The following is a 19,069-nucleotide window of genomic DNA, read 5'->3' as shown; positions in this document are numbered from 1 at the left end:
CCAAGGATGGAACTGAAGTCCTAACAGTAAGGGATGAATAAAGAGTTACAACATCAGATCAAAGCTTATACTTTTCTAACCCTGTCAGCACCTGCTAATATTAGACAGGAAGCAACCTAACAGAGTGAAGGACACTGTGAATTTTCAATCTGCTATGAAAACATATTAGAAATGAAATGCACACACTAACATTTTCCCTTCTCTGCAGTTCTCACCCTTCACATCCCCCCATCCGATAATGTAAAGCATCACTCAAATCATAAATTATTTATGGCTGCGGAGCCAAGATGGCCAACTGATAGCAGGAGTTATTCAGAGCTCCACGAAGCTAGTGTAAAAAACAGGAAATAACATATTTTATTTTAGAAAAAATACTTAGAGTTGATAGATGAAAGCATAAACTATATTATTAGTAACTTTGTTGAACTTAGGAAAGTTTTTCCCCGTCAAATTATAAAGGAGAATATATAATTTGTGGAGATGTGCACTTCAAAGACTTCTCATTCTGTCATGGCTTTAAAAAAAGAAATGCAGCTTGTGACGTCTGCTGTACAAGAACTCTCATTAAAAATGGATGATTTTTAAGGAGAATTTATAAAACCTCAAGGAAAATTGTCAGAAACAAACAGATTCTCTCAAGGAACTTATACAGCAGCATCAATCCAGAATAACACACTTAGAAGCATCCCTGAATGATCTTGATGAAAGACTGAAGGAAGAAGAAAGCCAGAAAGATTTTCTCATCAAACAAAACATTTGGCTTCTCAATAAAGTGGATGACCTGGAAAACAAGGAGAGAAGGTCAAATATAAGGATTTTTGGCATCCCTGAGAGAGAGCTGAAGGAGAAGATATAATTTCTTTCCTGAATACCCGGATTCCAGATATTTTAGATTTAAAGGAGGGTCTGTCCTTTGTATTGAAAGGGCTCATAGAGCTTTAGGATAGCCAGTGTCCACATCCTCCTCTACTCCTCCCAGATCAATAGTCATAAAGTTTCTATCTTATTTGGACAAGAAGTTGGTTCTAAAATCTGCTTGGAAGAAAAGTCCATTAAAATTTAATCAAAACCCAGTTAGGTTTGATAATGACTATTCTACCAGGGTTTTGGAACAGAGGAAAAAAGCGTGGCCATTAATAAAACTGTTAAAGCAGAATAACATCAAAACTCAGCTTGCCTTTCCTGCCAGAATAAAAATTCTATATCAGAATGAAATGAGATCATTTAATGCCCTAGAGGAAGCCAATGCCTTTATTAAAAACAATAACATTATTTCCTTACCTGAAGATATGGAATGGGCATCGGCACCTCTGAAGAGAGTTAATGATAAATCTTCTTGGACTGATGTTAAAAAGAAAAAACAAAAAACTGAATCAAAAATTGCTGTTCCCACTAAATCTCTCAAAGCATCTACTGCAACTGGACTCTAATTTGTTTTATACTTGCTAAATTTTCAAGTAAGTTATGTCATGACAATATTTTCTTATTGCTTTTCTTTCTCTTTTTGCTTTTTCATTTCTATATTTTTTTTGTTCATATACAAATTAAATAACTGTTTATGCTTTTAGCATATTAGTATAATATTACTGGTTTACTGAGTGATATAAGTCATAGGTTCATAGGTTCATACTAGGCTATCTGCCGTAGGGCATTTATAAGCCCAGCCAGAGTGTGTTTGGCTTTCGCCACCCATTTTAAATGAATTTTGCTATGCCCTTTTTTGAGGTTAGTATACTGTGCATCTGTCTAACAGTGACACAGAAGTGATACCCAGAGTAAATCTACGGTCTCCCATCCACTCATCAAGATTCCTCTTGAAGAGAGTCAATGAGGGACTCTGCCTAACCTGGACTGGGATTTTATTCCAGATTGAAGGGAGCCTCTGGGTTATGAATCTGTCCCTCCAGCATGTCCTATTTATTTCAGTGCTGAGGTTCAAGTCTCTCGAGCGCGTGATGGGATTTGGATTTTCTGAGGTGCAGCATGTCCATTAATTCCGAGTTGGACATGGCTTTATACGTCAGGCACAGATCGCCTCTGAGCAGGCGGTATGCCACTGAGTAGAGCTGGGGTTTCTTTAACCGGGCAGCATATGGCATCTGTTTGAGCCCTTTGATCCTATTGGTGAGGTACTTTTGGGGTCTTTCCAGTTGCTGCAGGTGTCTGGTAAGGTACATCCCAAAAGGGGCATTTTACTCAATTATGGGCCTGATGATGAATGAGTAAAGAGGCACGATGACCTCCCCTGATCTAGATGTGAATCCCTTCATGATTAGATGGACTATATAAAATGATTTTCTAACCACTTTGGCCACGTGGTTGTTGAATGAGAGATTGCTATCAACTTGGGTCCCCAGGTCCCTAATTACTTCTTCCGCACTTAATAGATTACCATCTATGTGGTAATTTGTGGGCACTTTGTTTTTGCCGAAGGGGATGACTATACACTTTTTGGCATTTAGCTTGAGGCCATGGCTCTGGCACCAGTTGTCTGTTTCTATGAGGCCCTTTTGTAGGATGCTTATGTCGGCTGGAGAGTCAATTATGGCGCCCAGTTTGCAGTCATCTGCGAACTTGGTCAGCCACAGTCCTTCCATGTTGGCCTGTACCTCCGAGAAATATATACCAAACAAGAGAGGTCCCAGGACTGAGCCTTGTGGGATGCCACTTGTAACTGGTTTGGAGTCTGACATGGTTCCAGCAATTCTAACCATGTGGGTTCTGTCCTTGAGCCAGTTTGCAACCCATCTAGTGACATAGGGGTTTATATTTAAGCTGGTGAGCTTATCTATAATGCCCGAGTGGGGTATTGTATCGAAGGCTTTATGCGAGGTCCAGGTAGGCTGTGTGGACCACCGTGCCGTCGTCAATGGCCTTGGTGACTGTTTCAAAGAAATCGACCAGGTTTAAGAGGCAGGATCTGCCCTTAACAAAGCCGAACTGGGTAGGATCCAGTGTCTGTAGGTCCCCAATATCTTTATTTATGAGGTCCATGATGATCCTTTCCATAGCTTTGCAGACCAAGCTAGTCAGGCTTATGGGGCGATAGTTTCCAGGATCCGTTGAGGCACCACCTTTGTGGAGAGTGAACACTGTTGCTGTACGCCACTCTTTGGGTACATATCCTGTAGTAAGGCTGAGATTGAACAGTAGTTTTATGTTTGGGTTTAGTTCTTCTTGGAGTTCATGTAGGATGCAGCCCGGGACACCATCTGGTCCCATTGATGCTGTGTTTTTTGCTTTGGAGAGGGCGGCTCTTACCTGAGCATCTGAGATGTCAGGGGGGTAGCACTCTGCTGGAATAGATATTTGCCCTTTTGGTGGGGAAGGGGGGGGAGAAGTTTGCGCTGAACGTGTCAGCTAGGATGTTGGCAAAGTCTGTGGGTTTGGTGTATTTTTTGTCATTTTGGACTAATTCTGAGCATATCTGGGAATTCCCACCCAGGTTCCTAACATAACTAAAGAAAGCCTTGTGATTATCCTTAGTGGCCTGTGCAATTTTTCTTTCGAAGCTGGCCTTAGACGATTTTATGAGTGCCCGTAGTTTTTTGCTAATACTGATCAAAGATGCCTTCCCTTTTTGGGATTTTGCTCTGTCATGTAGTAGCTTCCTCCTTATATTGTATAGTTTGTTTATGGCTGGGGTCCACCAGACAGGACGCCTGCCTTTGAAGGACTGGGTCTTGGTTTTGTTTGGGATTGCATGATCCATGCATTCCTGAAGGTGTTCATAGAATGCATTTATAAAGGATTCTACAGTCTGGGCCATATTTTCCACAGGCCAGGGGGTTTTGAAGGATTCCACCTCGGTTTTGAGGAGTGTGAAATTTGCTTTAGAGAAGTTTTTCACTGTGGTTTACTGGGCAGAGGCTGGGGTTGGGATGTGAATATCCAGTGAGATTAGTTTACGGTCTGATCTTACCAGTGAGGGATACACTTCTAGTCTGGAGCATAGAGTCCCCATGTTGGTGATGATCAGGTCCAGTATGTTTTCCCCTCTTGTGGGAGTGGTAACAAGCTGTTCCATAGCATTTGAGTTTATAAATTCTAGGAACCTTTGGGCTAGGGTGTTGGAGCTAGAGTAATGCTCCCAGTCTATGTTTGGGTAGTTGAAGTCACCCAGTATAATGGTGTTTGGCGAGATATTCATATTTTCCAGTGTTCTCAGGAAGGCTGAGTGGGGCTCCTGGGTTTGGGCGGGTGGTCTGTAGCAGGCTATAAACTGGAAGGCAGTTTTACTCACTGTTAGTTGCACATGGATAGTCTCTGATGCTTCGTGCTGTGCCACCAACCTGGAGGTGTGGGTATCTTTGACGAATATTGATACTCCCCCTCCTTTTGTGGTTCGGTCCAAGTTTTGGGGCCGAAAAACATGGTATGAGGTATGAACTCTCAGAATCAAAAAAACAAATTTCGCCCTTACAACAACCCAAAGAGGTAACGAATGACATCATTGGACCAACTGTTATCCACAACATAGCAGGGGACTTTAACATTTACAATTTTTCATGTATTGAAATAGATTCTACTTTGGTTGAACTTTTAGCTAAAGGACAAACATTTGTCCCTAGCAAGCATATGCACTTGGTTCAAACTATTAAAGACCTTAAGTTATTTGTAAGAAAGCTTAACCTTAACTTACTACTAGGAGATTCCATAGCTATAACTAACCCCCTTAAAGTAGTGAGTGAGTATAATCCTATTTTACATCCTACACTTTATACTTTTGAACAACTTATGGAACTGGATCTACGATGTTTAAACAGTAGCCAAAATAATGTTTTCCACAAGGACTTGATGTCCAGTAACATCAGCCCTGATGAACTGGCAGCTCTATCTATCTTTAAATCTTTAGATATTAGAGCTATTAAACCAGACAAGGGCGGGGGGCTAGCTATATTTGACAATTGTGATTATGTTAACAGGGTAGAGCATATCTTGGAATGTGACACATATACTGAGGTGTCTATTAACGAGGTAAACACTGCATACAAGAGGATTAAAAACTATTATAGTGATTTATTTATGGATGGATATATTGACATAGACACATACCATTATATAACTATGAACTGGCCAAAAATTCCTATCTTATTCGCAACGCCAAAAATTCATAAAAACATCATGAATCCGCCATTTAGACCATTGATAGATGGACGTAATTCCATCACTTATGCTTCAGCAAAACTAGTAGACTACATCTTGAAAAAGTATCTCAAGACGGAACAACAAGTCTGTAAAGACTCGTGGACCTTTCTTGAGAACCTTAATAAAATTGTATATAATGATGAAAATAATTTTTTAACTATAGACGTTATAGACTTGTATATGTCTATTCCCCATTTAGAAGCTATAGAATGGGTGAACTTATTTCTTATTAAAAAAGGAGCACCACCTAATGAGATGTTTACAGTTACAACACTACTAGCCATTATTTTAACCAATATTTTTTTCACATTTAACAATAAGTTGTACTTACAGAAATGTGGCATTGCGATGGGTTCACCATGCGGGGCCAGTCTAGCAAATACAGTAATGGTGTATTGGGAAAATTATTACATTTTTCAGAACACTGAATGGACCTCACATATAAAATACTACACTCGGTTCCTTGACGATATTTTCATTTTATTTCAAGGACCGAAGGAGTTAGCTGACAATCTTTTATTTTACATAAACAATACTACTGACTTTTTCAAATTTACATTAGACTTTCAAACTTTGACTATAAACTACCTTGATGTTAACTTATCTAAAGACCGTGTAGATATGCAGTATTTTGCCAAAATACACAGAAAAGACACTTTTTGTAACTCATACCTTCATTATACTAGCCTACACCCACATACACAAAAGAAAGCTATAGTGAAGGGACAGCTTATTAGAGCAGCCCGTATGACAACTTTGCCCAGTGATTTTGTATCTGAATGTTGTTTACTTAAAACACTCTTTATAGAGAGAGGTTATCCGGGTGACTTGGTGAATGATGTTTTACACGAAGTTATGTGTAAAAGAGAAAATGGTAATATAGTACCAATATTACAAACTAGAGAAAGATTCATTAGTAGTTTTAATGCTTATTCTAATATAGAAACAGTATCCAATTCAGGTAATCTAATGTCAGAAGGTGACTTATTCAACAGTAAGGAAAAAGAAGATGACAAAAATTTTCAGACATGCTACATTACAACTTTTAGTATGGACAGCAACATCATTAGAAAGATATTGTATAAAAACTGGGTGATTATACAACAAGATAAAAATATAAATTCCAAACTGTCCGAACATCCTAGGGTAGTGTACAGAAAAGGGAAAAACATCAAAAACATTTTGGAGTCAAACACAGGAAATGTTTTTACTAACAGAAATGGTATGACCAACTGTGGTAGCTGTAATATGTGTAAATGTATGTCTTGCAGTGAATATGTTAGTATTAACAACATAAAATATAAAATTAAAAATAAGTTGAATTGCAACTCAAAACTTATAGTGTATGTTGCTATGTGCACTCTCTGTCCAGCTTTCTATATAGGAAAGACTGAACGTCATTTGAAAGAGAGAGTGTACGAGCACACATACGCAATACTTAATAGCAAGACAGATAACGCTTTATTTAAACACATTGCAGCCAACCCAGGACATAACTTTAAGTTCACTGCTTTTGATCAAATCCACACTGACACTAGAGGCGGTCCATATAACTTGTTACTGGAAGACCGCAAATTATCATGGCAGTGGAGGACAAACGCCTTTGTCAAACCAGGCTTAAATGAACACTGCAACATTAGTTGTTTGTTGAAACTTAAAAGCTTGGATAGGAAATAGAAAATAAACAAACTAATAAATTAACATATAATAATAAAAATTAAGAATAAAACAAAGTATTAGTGCAAGATTAATTTATTGATTACATTATATTACATATATTCTTATAGTTATTTTTTAAGTGTTCATAACCTTATTTAGGTAATATAATGCTTTTATAAATTGATCATGTATAAATGTATGTATTTATATTTACACAGTTATATATATATTTATATTTATACATGCATATTTAGTTTTATCAAGTGTAATATCTTACAGTTGTTTATCTTGCTTAAGTAATTTATTTCCTTACTATATTATTATATACATTTTTTAGTTTTAACTGTAAAGGGTTTATAAGGAAAAATTAATTTTAATTATAGGACAACAGTTTTATTTGCGACTGTATGACTTTAACCTATGTGGGTTACATTATATACTACTTATAGAAAGGTCAAGCTGAGTTTTTCTATTTCTATTTGTATGCATTTTACTTGTTGTTTATAAGTGTATATACCACTTTAAATGTAGTTGGTTTTTAATTGATTGTACTATAAAATCCTTGATTAATTAATTGAAAGAAGTCTGAAGAAGTTGCTCCAACGCTGAGTGACGAAAAGCGCTTAACTACTATTAAACCTGTTTTCCCTCAACAATTTTCCTGTGGATGTTGCTTGTAGCCTTCTTTTTGGTGAACCAGTTTGTCTTCATAATTAGTGCTGGGGTGCTCTCGGGAGCCTTGAACCAGGTTTCTGTTACTGCACAGATATCGATGTTCTCCATGCTAAGGAGAGTTTTGAGTGCGTGCATCTTGAGGTTTAGACTTCTGGCATTTAGTAGCATTACTCTTAGTTTCTTATCCCTTGTGATACCTATGGAGGTGGGTTTGTCTTTTGAGACTTGCCTAAAAAAGGCACTATGGGGGTGGCAAGAGCCTTTGCCAATATCCAAAATCCCAGGGGTGACAGGTGCAAGCCATCCCTAGCGAAGCATCGTGGCTTGTCGAGCATGTCATCCCAGGCTGACAGACATTGGATCCCCTTTGAATGACACCAATACTTAAGCCAATTGTTGAAATTGATCATCTTGTCTTCATATTGTGGCATCATTCTTGGTGAGAGTAAGATGCTACTCAAGGTCAGGGTCATATCGGCCTGGGCTACATGCTCAGAGAGCTCCTCTATGTCTCTTTTCATGTAGTCCAGGGAGGTACGTCTCAGGTCATTCACACCAGCATGGACAATGACTGAGTCATATTTGTACTTGCCTTGGAGTGACCTAAGTGCTTGTGCCCGACAGGCAGCTCACTGTGACCTTCTCCTTGTTCAGCCTGGTGAGCGGGACATCAGTGTGCCTGACGATAGAGTCACCTATTACAAGTGTATCAGGTGTGTTGTTTAGCCTTAAGGGCTGTGACTGTTCGGCACACTGGCTTTGTGAGCTATGTGTTGCACGTGTTTTGTTTTGGGGTAGCGGTTGTTTGGGTGTCTGCTTTGGAGGTCTCTCTTGCTTAGGCAGATTTTTATTTAGAGCCTCCGAGTATGTTTTTGTGTGTTTATGTGTTTGGTTTGCTGTCATGGTAGGTCTATGTGAGACTGGAATTGTAGTGAGTGTGGTTTCCTTCTCCTCCTGAATGGTTACGCCAGTACTGAGTTGAGAGAGCTTAGCCTCCAATTTGGCTATATGGTTGCATCTCTCACATGTGTTGGAATTTATTGGGAGGAGGAGAGGGTTGTCTGTGTACATGAGGCAGTTGTAACATTGCCTCAAGATTCCCAGATTCACCAGCTGGACCAGAGAGGAGATTGACAACTGACCTTTGGACATGCTAGATTAGTATTGAGAATTCCTTTATAATTGAAAAAAGGGCCAATGGGGAACAAGGTACTCAAGGGGAGTTTGTGAGGGTGTAGTGCTTTTAATTTTTTAATGCTGACTTATATAATTGCTTTAGTGAGCAAGCGCCAGGCTTTAGAGTAGGAATAGGGTGTTTATTATGAGAACTAGATCACTTCTAAGGGAAAAAGTGAAGAGCAGACTTTGTGGAGCCGAGAATGGTTTAAACCCAATTAAGCAGCATTGCCCGATGCCGTGCTATGCGCAAAATCGCACAAAGCCGCGCTAAAGCAGGTTTTATACAGGGGGGACTTGAAAGAGCTAGAAATTGGCCCAAAACGGCCAATAGACTACCAGATTCTTGTGCTGGGAACACTCCTCCAGGGATAGATAGGCTGCTCTAAGCTCCCCACTGCCACTGGTGAACAAAGAAGTCTCCCTTTATCCAAGAAAGGAAATGGGCAACACAGGAACTTTCCAAAAGTCCAGAATACAGCAAAGCCTGTATTTGGACTACTCTAGGTCAGGAAAGACAGGAAACAAGGATAATTTTTTTTTTCTTTTTTTGCAACAAACAGCAGGAAAATGCAATAAATATGTAACACAGGCTAGCCTCAACAGGTAAATGCAACAAACAGGGCAAACTTTAAAAGTGCAGGTGCAAAAACAACTTTAAGCAGTTTAAAACAGTTCAAGAAGCAGAAATACTTGCAGTTTAGCTAGATCAGACAGTCACCCAGGTAGTAGCAGCAAAAAAAAAAAAAAAACACTTTTATCAGGTTAGCAGTCGCTCTTTTAGCCTCTCTGCTGCTAGCACCACTCTGCAGGACCATGAGGAGCTTGGCAAAAACCGCGCCAATAAGCTATCTTTGCTTTTATGACCTTAAGATGACATGCTTTATTTCAAATAATATATAGCCCTTTGCCCTGCTAAATGTTCTTCTGGATTATTACACAGGCAAAGTCACTGCTTAGATTAATTTATCAAAACTGTTTTGGATATATGGGATAACAGGGCTTATCTATGATTTAGTTTATATTAAATAGTTTCTTTAATATTTATAACTTCTGATTGTTTCAGAATATATATTGGTACCTGTGTGAACAAAAAGCTGTTTGGCAGCTTTTGACATAAATTGGGTCTCTCTGACAGTTATATGCTTGTATGTTTTATGGCACACGGTTTTTAAATGGTTACAAGTTATGTTTCCTGTAGAGTTTCATGTTAAAGTGCTGTTTTCTCTCTCATTGGCATTGAATGTTATTTTACTGTTTGGAAGTATCTGACAGTTAAACTTTGCATTTGTTACTATAAATAAGCAGACTTTGTGATACAGTTAAAATCAGGTCAGGAAACTACTGTGTAGTGTGCTGGGCAGGAAAATGTCAGTTTGAAATCTAAGAAGTGAAGCTTTCTTACTTAGCTTGTGACATCATGCATTATATGCATGCAGATCAGATTACCTTACTTCTAATGTGTATATGCAAGCCTAATAGTGAATGTCAAGTCTCTAATTGGTTAATATAGCATAGTAGGCTTCTTTTACAAGAATTATGAGCTACACTCTCTGCAAATGTATTTATGGTTCCCTTTTATAATGTTCTTCTTTCGGCTTTTCCTGGTTAGGGGTTGCCACAGCAGAACTCTGGTCCACTAATGATTGGCAGTAGATTTTTTATGGGTGCCAGCTCAATGCCCAACCTTCAACGAAGGTACACCCATTCTACGCATGTCTTTCAAATGCCACTTGACCACAGGGAGAACATCCAGACTCCACACAGAAAGCGCTCCCGCCGAGAATGGAATGGGAGAACCTCTTGCTGTAAGGCAACAATGCTACCACTGCACCACCGCGGCTTATACATGGTTCCCTTTTATAATTGTGACTATATTTTGTGATCAAATATATATACAGAAATGTTATTTTTTCATGTAAACAATTAATTATAGCCACTATTTCTAGTGAATATACTGGAGTTTTTTTATAAACAGAGTTTTATAAATAACTTTCCTCTGCAGCTAGCAAGTGTTTAGTATAGGCTTATACATTTACAGGAAATGCTTATGACTAATGGTAATAACTGTAAGGATACTCAAACACCATACGAAATCCTAGCAAATATATGTATGAATAATTTTGATTGAACTATAATTACTTTACATTTAATATGTTGATTTCCTTATTGTATCCTAGATATTATTTATATTTCAGATGTCATGTTTTCAGTTGTTATAAAGTCATGTTTTTTGGTATATTAGCACTTTATGAGAGGGAAAGAGCTCAGTAATATCTATGACTTGTGATAACACAACAAACAAGTTATGAGTTTTAGTATTACCCTATTACTATGTTAGATATTTACAGCTATCTCTATCTTAATTTTGTCTTTGAGTCATTCACTTTTAAGACCTGTTATCCATAATAAGTTTTGTATAAATAATGGGCCGGATTCACGAAGGCTTGTACGTAGTCTAAGAGTAGAGTAAGACTCCAGACAGCCAATATGTCTGCCGAGCGATCCAGGAACAGCCAGCAGGGGTGTGCATGAGAGCTCCTAAAAGGACTCTTGCACGGATAGTGTTAGGTTATGTAAATTACCTCATTTGCTGCTGAAAGCTATGCAAATGAGGTAAATTTGTGATCCAGGAAACACTAACCTGTCCAAGTAAGAGTAGTGTTATTTGCAGAAATGTACTCGGTTGGTAACTGAGTACCATTCTGCAAATAGCAAAACGGAGCAATGACAGCTCCAAATAAAAGATGCATCCAGTTGAGGAAGCATGCCAATGGCCAAATATAAGGCCATTGTCATTTATATGTGTTGCAAAATAATAAAAAAAAAAATATTTTTTCCCCCCGATCTCTATGTTTAAGTGTAGCACAGCGCAGTGCAAACATGTGGCACTCTAAAAACTAGAAAAAAATAAATAAATAAAAGCCAAAAATAGGCATTTTATTAAAAATATCCATCTGCCATGAAAGTGAATGGCAGACTGAAGACAACATGGCTACTGAGTAGTGGTTGCTAAGGGGGGAAGCTCAGTGTGAGAGATGTAACCAAGCATTAGTAGGCAATCCTATGCAAATGAGTATAAGGATAGTGAATCCCAATTTTCCCTGCCATGTGAACAATGTCCCTAAAGTGTAAGAGTAGGATTAGGAGAATAACAGAGTAGAAGATAGGTGACATCATGAGTGGGGTATGTATCAAAGACTGTAAGTTTATTGGAGCAGAGTGGCATGTGTTTGCTGTGAGTTACTGAGGACTGGAAGAGGCATGTCTACAGTTGTCTGAACTAAAACCCAGAAACCAAAGGCGTACGCTGTGGCTACAACCAAAGTTTCTTGCAAAAATGCTTACACTGTGTGCATGCGTGTGCGCGCCTGTAAACCTGTCTAAGCCTGTGTGCGTGTGTGTGCACCCGTGTAAGCCTGTGTAAGGCTGTGTAAGCCTGTATGCATGGATGTGCACCCACCTAAGCCTGTGTAAGCCTGTGTAAGGCTGTGTGCGCGCGTGTGTGCTCGTGTGCGTGTGATTGCGCTTGTTTGTGTGGTGCTGCCCCCTGTGGAAACAGAAAGGGAAAAGGAAGGAAACATAGTAGTAGGAAGTTAACCAAGGAGAACTAGCAGAGCTGCCAGGTGAAATCAATCAGAATCAGCCAATTACACAGGCAGTACACTAGCCAAGCCCAGCCCAGCACTTAAAACTCTGCAAACAACATTCCCCCATGTTTTACTCAGAAACACTGCAATACTGCAGTATACAAAGAGAAGTGAAAACTTAAAAATCTTAAACTGAGAAAAAAATGTTAGGGGCTGCCATTGCTATTATAAGACAACATGTGCAAGATGCTGAGGGTGGTGCAATTGTGGAAGTTGCTGAGCAACCCACAGTGAGGAGACGGAGAAGAGTGTACAGACCCAGGGTAACCTGCCAGGGGCTACATGAGCTAGAGATAGTGGAGCGCTATAGAGTGGACAGAGAGCTCCTCCAGCAAATTGTTGAGCTGTGCAGGCCACACCTCACACACAGAACAAACAGAGGGGAACCCATCCCAGTGGAAACCAAGGTATGTGTTGGCCTAAGAATACTAGCAACAGGTACCTTCCAAAGACCAACTGGTGATATGATGGGGATTTCATAGGCATCAGCATCCAGGGTACTGCACCAGTTCCTGAATGCCATGTCAGCACATGTCGGTGATCATGTATATTTCCCCATTTCCTGTGAGGTATTGGCCAGCAATATGCGTCTCTTCCAGCAAATAGCGGAATACCCTGAGGTAGTGGGTGCAATTGACTGCACACACATACACATCAGAGCACCAGCCGGTGAGTGGGGTAGGGCCTACATCAACTGCAAGGGCTTCCACTCCATCATCTGCCAGGTCATGAGCGATGTCCAGGGCATAATACTGAATGTGTGTGCTGACTGCCCTGGAAGCTACCATGATTCCCATATCTGGCATCTGACACAGCTGTACCAGACATTTGCCAATGGGGACATCCCTCATGGTCACCTACTGGGGGATGCTGGAGATGCACTCGAGCCGTGGCTGATGACACCCATCAGAAATGCACACACACCTGAATTGGAATGCCATAATGAGTCACACGCACAAACATGAAATGTAATCGAACGTGTGTTTGGGCTGCTCAAGTCATGGTTCCGGTGCCTGGACACATCTGGTGGAGCCTTGCAGTACTCAACAACTACATGTACCCAAATTGTCATGGTATGTGCCATGCTATACAACATGATCCTGTAAAAACATCTGCAGCAGGAACAGCATGGGGCAGGGCCAAACAGCCCCCACCATTGCCAAGGCCAGCACAGGCACAGCGTGACTCAGAGGAGGAACAACCTGAGCCTGCCCCAGTAGGCAGAAGGAGGCATGCCCAGTATGCCTTGGCCTTGGCAAAGAGGCAACGCATAGCAGATACACTGGCTCAGTAGGAACCCTGGAAATGATACCTCTCTCTCTGACTCGCACATAAAATAAAAGGGATGCCTAACTTGACACTACCTGTTTTCAAACATGTATAGGGAGTGTAGTATGTGCATCTGACATAGGCAGCCCTGCAGTACCACTGGAGGCATGATTGCCATGTTTTAAGCAATATAAAGCAGTGCTAAGCAGCATTTACCAATATTTAGTATATGTAAACAAAATTGCCTGTGCTAACTAGCGCAATGTTGGGCAACGTTGAGCAATGTTGGGCAAGGTCGGGCAAAGTCGTGCAAAGTTGAGCAAAGTCAGGTAAACGTGCTCATATTTGCTTGACTGTTCCTTAAGCAGTCTGGTCTGCCCAGCATGAAAATAAAAAGCAGTGACAGGGCTCGAAGCCAGAATACTGTGCATTATAGTCACAGTACTGAACCACTAAGCCATGATAGCATTTCAGTGGCACAGACACAGCAGGACAATTGTACAGTAATGCAAACACAAAGAAATGCTGTATCATGTCCCTAAAGGGGCATATAGGTAACCTCCCCCACAGGCCTATGCCGACAGAGAACATCAGGCCAGGCGGTGTGATGTGGGTTGTGTAGGCTATGAAGTTGCAATCTAATATACGTGACATTGGACGCTAGGATCTGTAGCACAGTAGTATGCCTCAAGCCAGTACAATAGGCAAGAGTACAGACTGAAATGGTGTACCATACATAGCAGTGCAGGCATAGCAAATGTGTATAAGTGTCAGGTGTAACCTTCATCCTATGTACACCCACAGTAACAATCAAGTGTAATCCTGGGTAGAAATGTACAGAATAGCTGTCCCCCCATATGTAGAAATGTTGATAAGTCTATGCAAAGTGTCTCATGGAAGCCCTGCAGGCACAGCATGATCCCTGTTGATCTATGACACAAAGGTGAGCCCTGCTGTAAAAATACAACTTGATTTTCCATACACATATAGTATAAATGTCTATACTGGGCGTGCTCACACACTTCAACAAATGTAGTGGATTTCATTCAGCATCACACTCAAAGGTCATACTGGGCATGCTCACACACTTAAAAAACGAATCAAATGTCAGGCAACAACATACTGAAAGGTCATACTGGGCATGCTCATACACTTATGCCAAATACGGAGGTGATAATAAGGGGTCTATGTACAAATGTGGATAAACATCTCTACTTCCAGAAACACATTCACAAAGTTGTCAGAAAATCATGCTAAGTGTTCACACAAACTGCCAAGGTCTGTGCATGTAGGTCAAAGGAGGTTCTCAGTACTCATCAGTCATCAGACCCGTCAGAGAGTACCACAACACACTTGCGATGAATCTGACTAGGCACGTTCAGCAGCCAGAAAGACCACTGAAGTACCCTAACAAGAGGATTACTGGCCTCAAACAGTTGCCCCATGCAACAAGACTGAATGTAACCCAATCTGTACTGTGTTGCATACTGTCTACTCAGGAGATCTCTGCCCAACAGACAGGTCCATGTCATGGCTACACTCAGATTTGTTCTGAGTTACAGCTCAATGGCACTAAATATACAGACCCAACTGATATTGCCAACATCCTGGCAGATAGGATCAGTGTTAACTGTACCCCCCTCTCACCTATAAAAGAGCACATCTCTATAATGGAAGACTGCAAAGTTGCTGTCATCACGGCTGCACAGGTATAAAACACTCTCCAAAGCCAGTATCACAGCAGCCATGGGACCAGATAACTTCACAGGCTGTGTTCCACACAAACCACAGAATGAACAGGCACTACACTGACGTACCATGTGCAGTCATAGCCTCACCTCATGCTTTGTGCCTGTTGAATGGTGCACAGTGACGGTTATCCCACTACACAAGGGTGGAGACACCATGGACCCCAGGAACTAGCACCCCATTAGCCTGATGAGCCCACTCTTCAAGGCCATGGAATGTATCATCATAAAACATATAAACAATTACATTTGTAATCCCCAAACCCTGGGCAACAACCATGTTGGGTTTGTAAAATGCAGATCATGTCACCTAAACCTGATATATGACATTGAAGCAGTCAACAGAACCGTCAACAAGGGTAAGGTGGTTCACACAGCCTATGTTGATCCTGCCATTGCTTACAACACCACCCCACACTCTGGAAATATAGATAAACCTGCTAAACTAGGTATAAATTGCTATGTCTCAAGATGGGTTGCCAACAGGCTTACTGACAGAATACACACTGTGAAAGTAGAAGACTCCAAGTATGACTTTGGACCAGTGATGAGTGCAGTACCACAAGGTCCAGTCCTGTGTCTTGTCCTGTTTAGTATCTACTTCCCTGAAGTAAACTTTAACATGGAAGGTCTGTGGCTACAGAAGTTTCCAGAGGACTGCAAACTAGGAGCCATAATTGTAAACACTAAAGATGTGGACATCCTACAAAAGGACCTCACTGAGACAGATGGCTGTTGTCAAAGCCATGGGCTCTAGCTCAATGCCAAAAGGTGCACTGTCATCCCCTTTGTTAAAAACTCTGTAGCCAAGAACTACAACATAGGCGGTAGTATACTTAACACTGAAAGTATGACAAGAGACCTTGAGTCACAGGTGTACACTGGACACAACTGTGGTAATCACATCCCCACAGTAGTCAGGAAACCCTGCTATGTGGCACACCTCATCACAAAATGTGTCTCATGCAGAAAAGAAGAGGACATTATTCCCCACTACTCATCACTCACTAGAACTATAATAGAGTACAACACCACTTTTGCTATGTACCTCACAAGACAACAACAACTGTAAAGCCTGCGGCAATACCTCACAAAGAGCATTAGCAGCCAGAAATACATGCCATACACAGACCATCTCAAAATGCTCCATCTGTACTCCCTTGCATATCGCCTACTCAGATGTGTTCACTGCCTAACATACAAAGCTATGTCAAACGCAGAGCTGTTGGACATGCCCCACGTAAATCACTCACAATCCCTATGACCTTCGGACCCAAAACCACGAGTGAAATACAAAAGGAAGGGGTGTACCCATTTACCTTATGGATACCCACACCTTCAGGTTAGTGGCACAGCATGAGGCCTTGGAGACCATACAAGTGCAACTAACATTGGGCAAAACTGCTCAACAGATTGTAGCCTGCTACAGATCACCTACCTTGTCACAGGAACCTCACTCAGTATTCCTGAGAACAGTGAAAAATATAAAGGTCCTATTAAACACCATTATATGAGGTGATTACAACTACCCAAACATTGAGTGGGAGAATTACTTGTGTACAACATCCTTTGCCCAATGTTTCCTAGAGTTTAAAAGCTCTAACACCTTGGAACAGCTGGTCACCATGCCCACAAGAGGTGACACCATACTGGACATGATCATCACCAATATGGGGTATCAGTGTTCCACAACAGAGATAAAACCCTCGCTAGTAATATCAGATCATAAAGCAATCACACTGGACATCCACATCCCGCCCCCCCCCCCCACCCAGTCAATGAAACCGCCATGAAGACATTTTCAAAAGCAAACTGCACACGTCCCAAGACAAAAGTGGAAAGTTCCAAAGACCTCTTGCTGTAGGATAATGGTATACAATCTGCCGAATCAGTTACAAGTGAATTCTATGAGCATCTACAGGGATGCATGGATCGAGACTCACAAATAAAACCAAGATGCACTCCTCCAAAAATAAGAAAACAATCTGGTGGTTGTTGCCCATAAATAAGCTAGACAACAGAAGGAGGAAACTAACACCTGATAGAACCAACTTCACTAAAGGAAAGGCATCACTGATCATTATTAGGAAGAAGCAATGATCACTCATAAAATAATTCAAGGACATTTTCAAAAGACAAATTGCCAAGGACTGTAAGAATGACAACCACAAAGCCTGCTGTAGCTATACTAGACATGTAGGTGTCAACGTCCAAATATGCTGTCAGCTACTGACAAATGGCAAGGAATACACATCCATTGGTGTACACATCCTGGGGGACAAGTTCAGTGCAAAGATCCCCCCATCACCCCCAAAAGGGCCTGTGTCCATCACAGAAGGCTGCAGAGCCCCAGACGTCATGAACATGCAGGTAAAGACAGCCTTCTCCAAAGCCAAGAACACAGCATCAATGGGACTGGATGGTGTCCCAGGCTGTGTCTTACACTAGGCCCAAAAGGAACTACACCCTCACCTACATTCACTACCCAGACTCAATCGTACCACAGGGTATGTACCCAAAGAATGGCATACACTAACAGTCATCCAGACCCACAAAGGGGGTGCCACAACAGAACCTGGAAACCATTGCCCTATATGTCTACTCAGCCTGGTCTACAAAGCTATTGAGCAAATTGTCATGGAACCCATAAACAGTGACATTGGGGATCTCCGCACACTGGAATCTACACAACATCACCTTGTTAAAGGCAGATCCTGCCTCCTAAACATAGTTGAATTACTTCAAACAGTTACCAAGGACATAGATGGAGGTGAAAGTAGTCCACACAGCCCACCTGGACCTCACTAAGGACTTTCTACACCATTCCCCACTTTGTCATCATGGACATGCTTACCAGCCTGAACATCAACAGTTATGTCACAGGATGTGTGGCCAAGTGCCTCACAGATCAGACACACATGTTCAGAATTGTGGGTGCCATGTCTGACTCTAAGACAGTCACAAATGGCATCCCACAGGTCTTGGTCCTGGGACCCTACCCGTTCAGTAGGCACTGCTCACAGGTACAGGCAAGCATGGGAGGAGTATGGCTGAACAGGTTTGCAGATGACTGCTAACTGTGGTCCATAATTGACTCTATGGCTGACACACACATCCTCCAGAAGGGGCTTACAGAGACAGATACCTGGTGTCAAAACAATGTCCCAAGAAGAATGCCAAAGAATGCATAGTCATCCCCTTTGGCTAAAACAAAGTGCAAACAAATTACCACATAGGTGGTACTCCAGTATGTATGGAGAAAGTCATGAAGGCCCTAGAGACACAGTTAGATAGTCAACTCTCCTTTGATGATCACATGGCCAAAGTGTTTAGACATTCCTTCTATGTAGACCACCCAATGTCACCTAATGTAACCCACTTTGTCTAGTCTGATGATGTCACCAACCTACAAATATACCTGTGAAAAGTAGAGCTCACGGTAATGTGTATAGTGTGTTGTGTAAATGTGTACTCCTGTAGTATAAACCAATTCGATAGGAGTTTGAATCCTGTACTTGATAAGTGTGTGCATGTCTGTTTGTGTGTGATCTCCTTGGAGAGGAGCAACCTTTTTGGAGAGTACTCCTACACCTTAAAAGTGGAATACTAATCTATGTCAGGTCTGATGATGTCACCATCCTACAAATATACCTGTGGAAAAAAGAACTCACAGTAATGTGTATAGCGCATCGTGTAAATGTATACCCCTGTAGTGTTATAAGCCAGTTAGATAGTGGTTTGAAT

The sequence above is a fragment of the Protopterus annectens genome, chromosome 2.part2 (assembly GCF_019279795.1).
Source record: "Protopterus annectens isolate FY-2018-M chromosome 2.part2, PAN1.0, whole genome shotgun sequence".
NCBI lineage: Eukaryota > Metazoa > Chordata > Ceratodontiformes > Protopteridae > Protopterus > Protopterus annectens.
The sequence above is the reverse complement of the archived record's forward strand: the minus strand, read 5'-3'. Positions refer to the sequence as shown.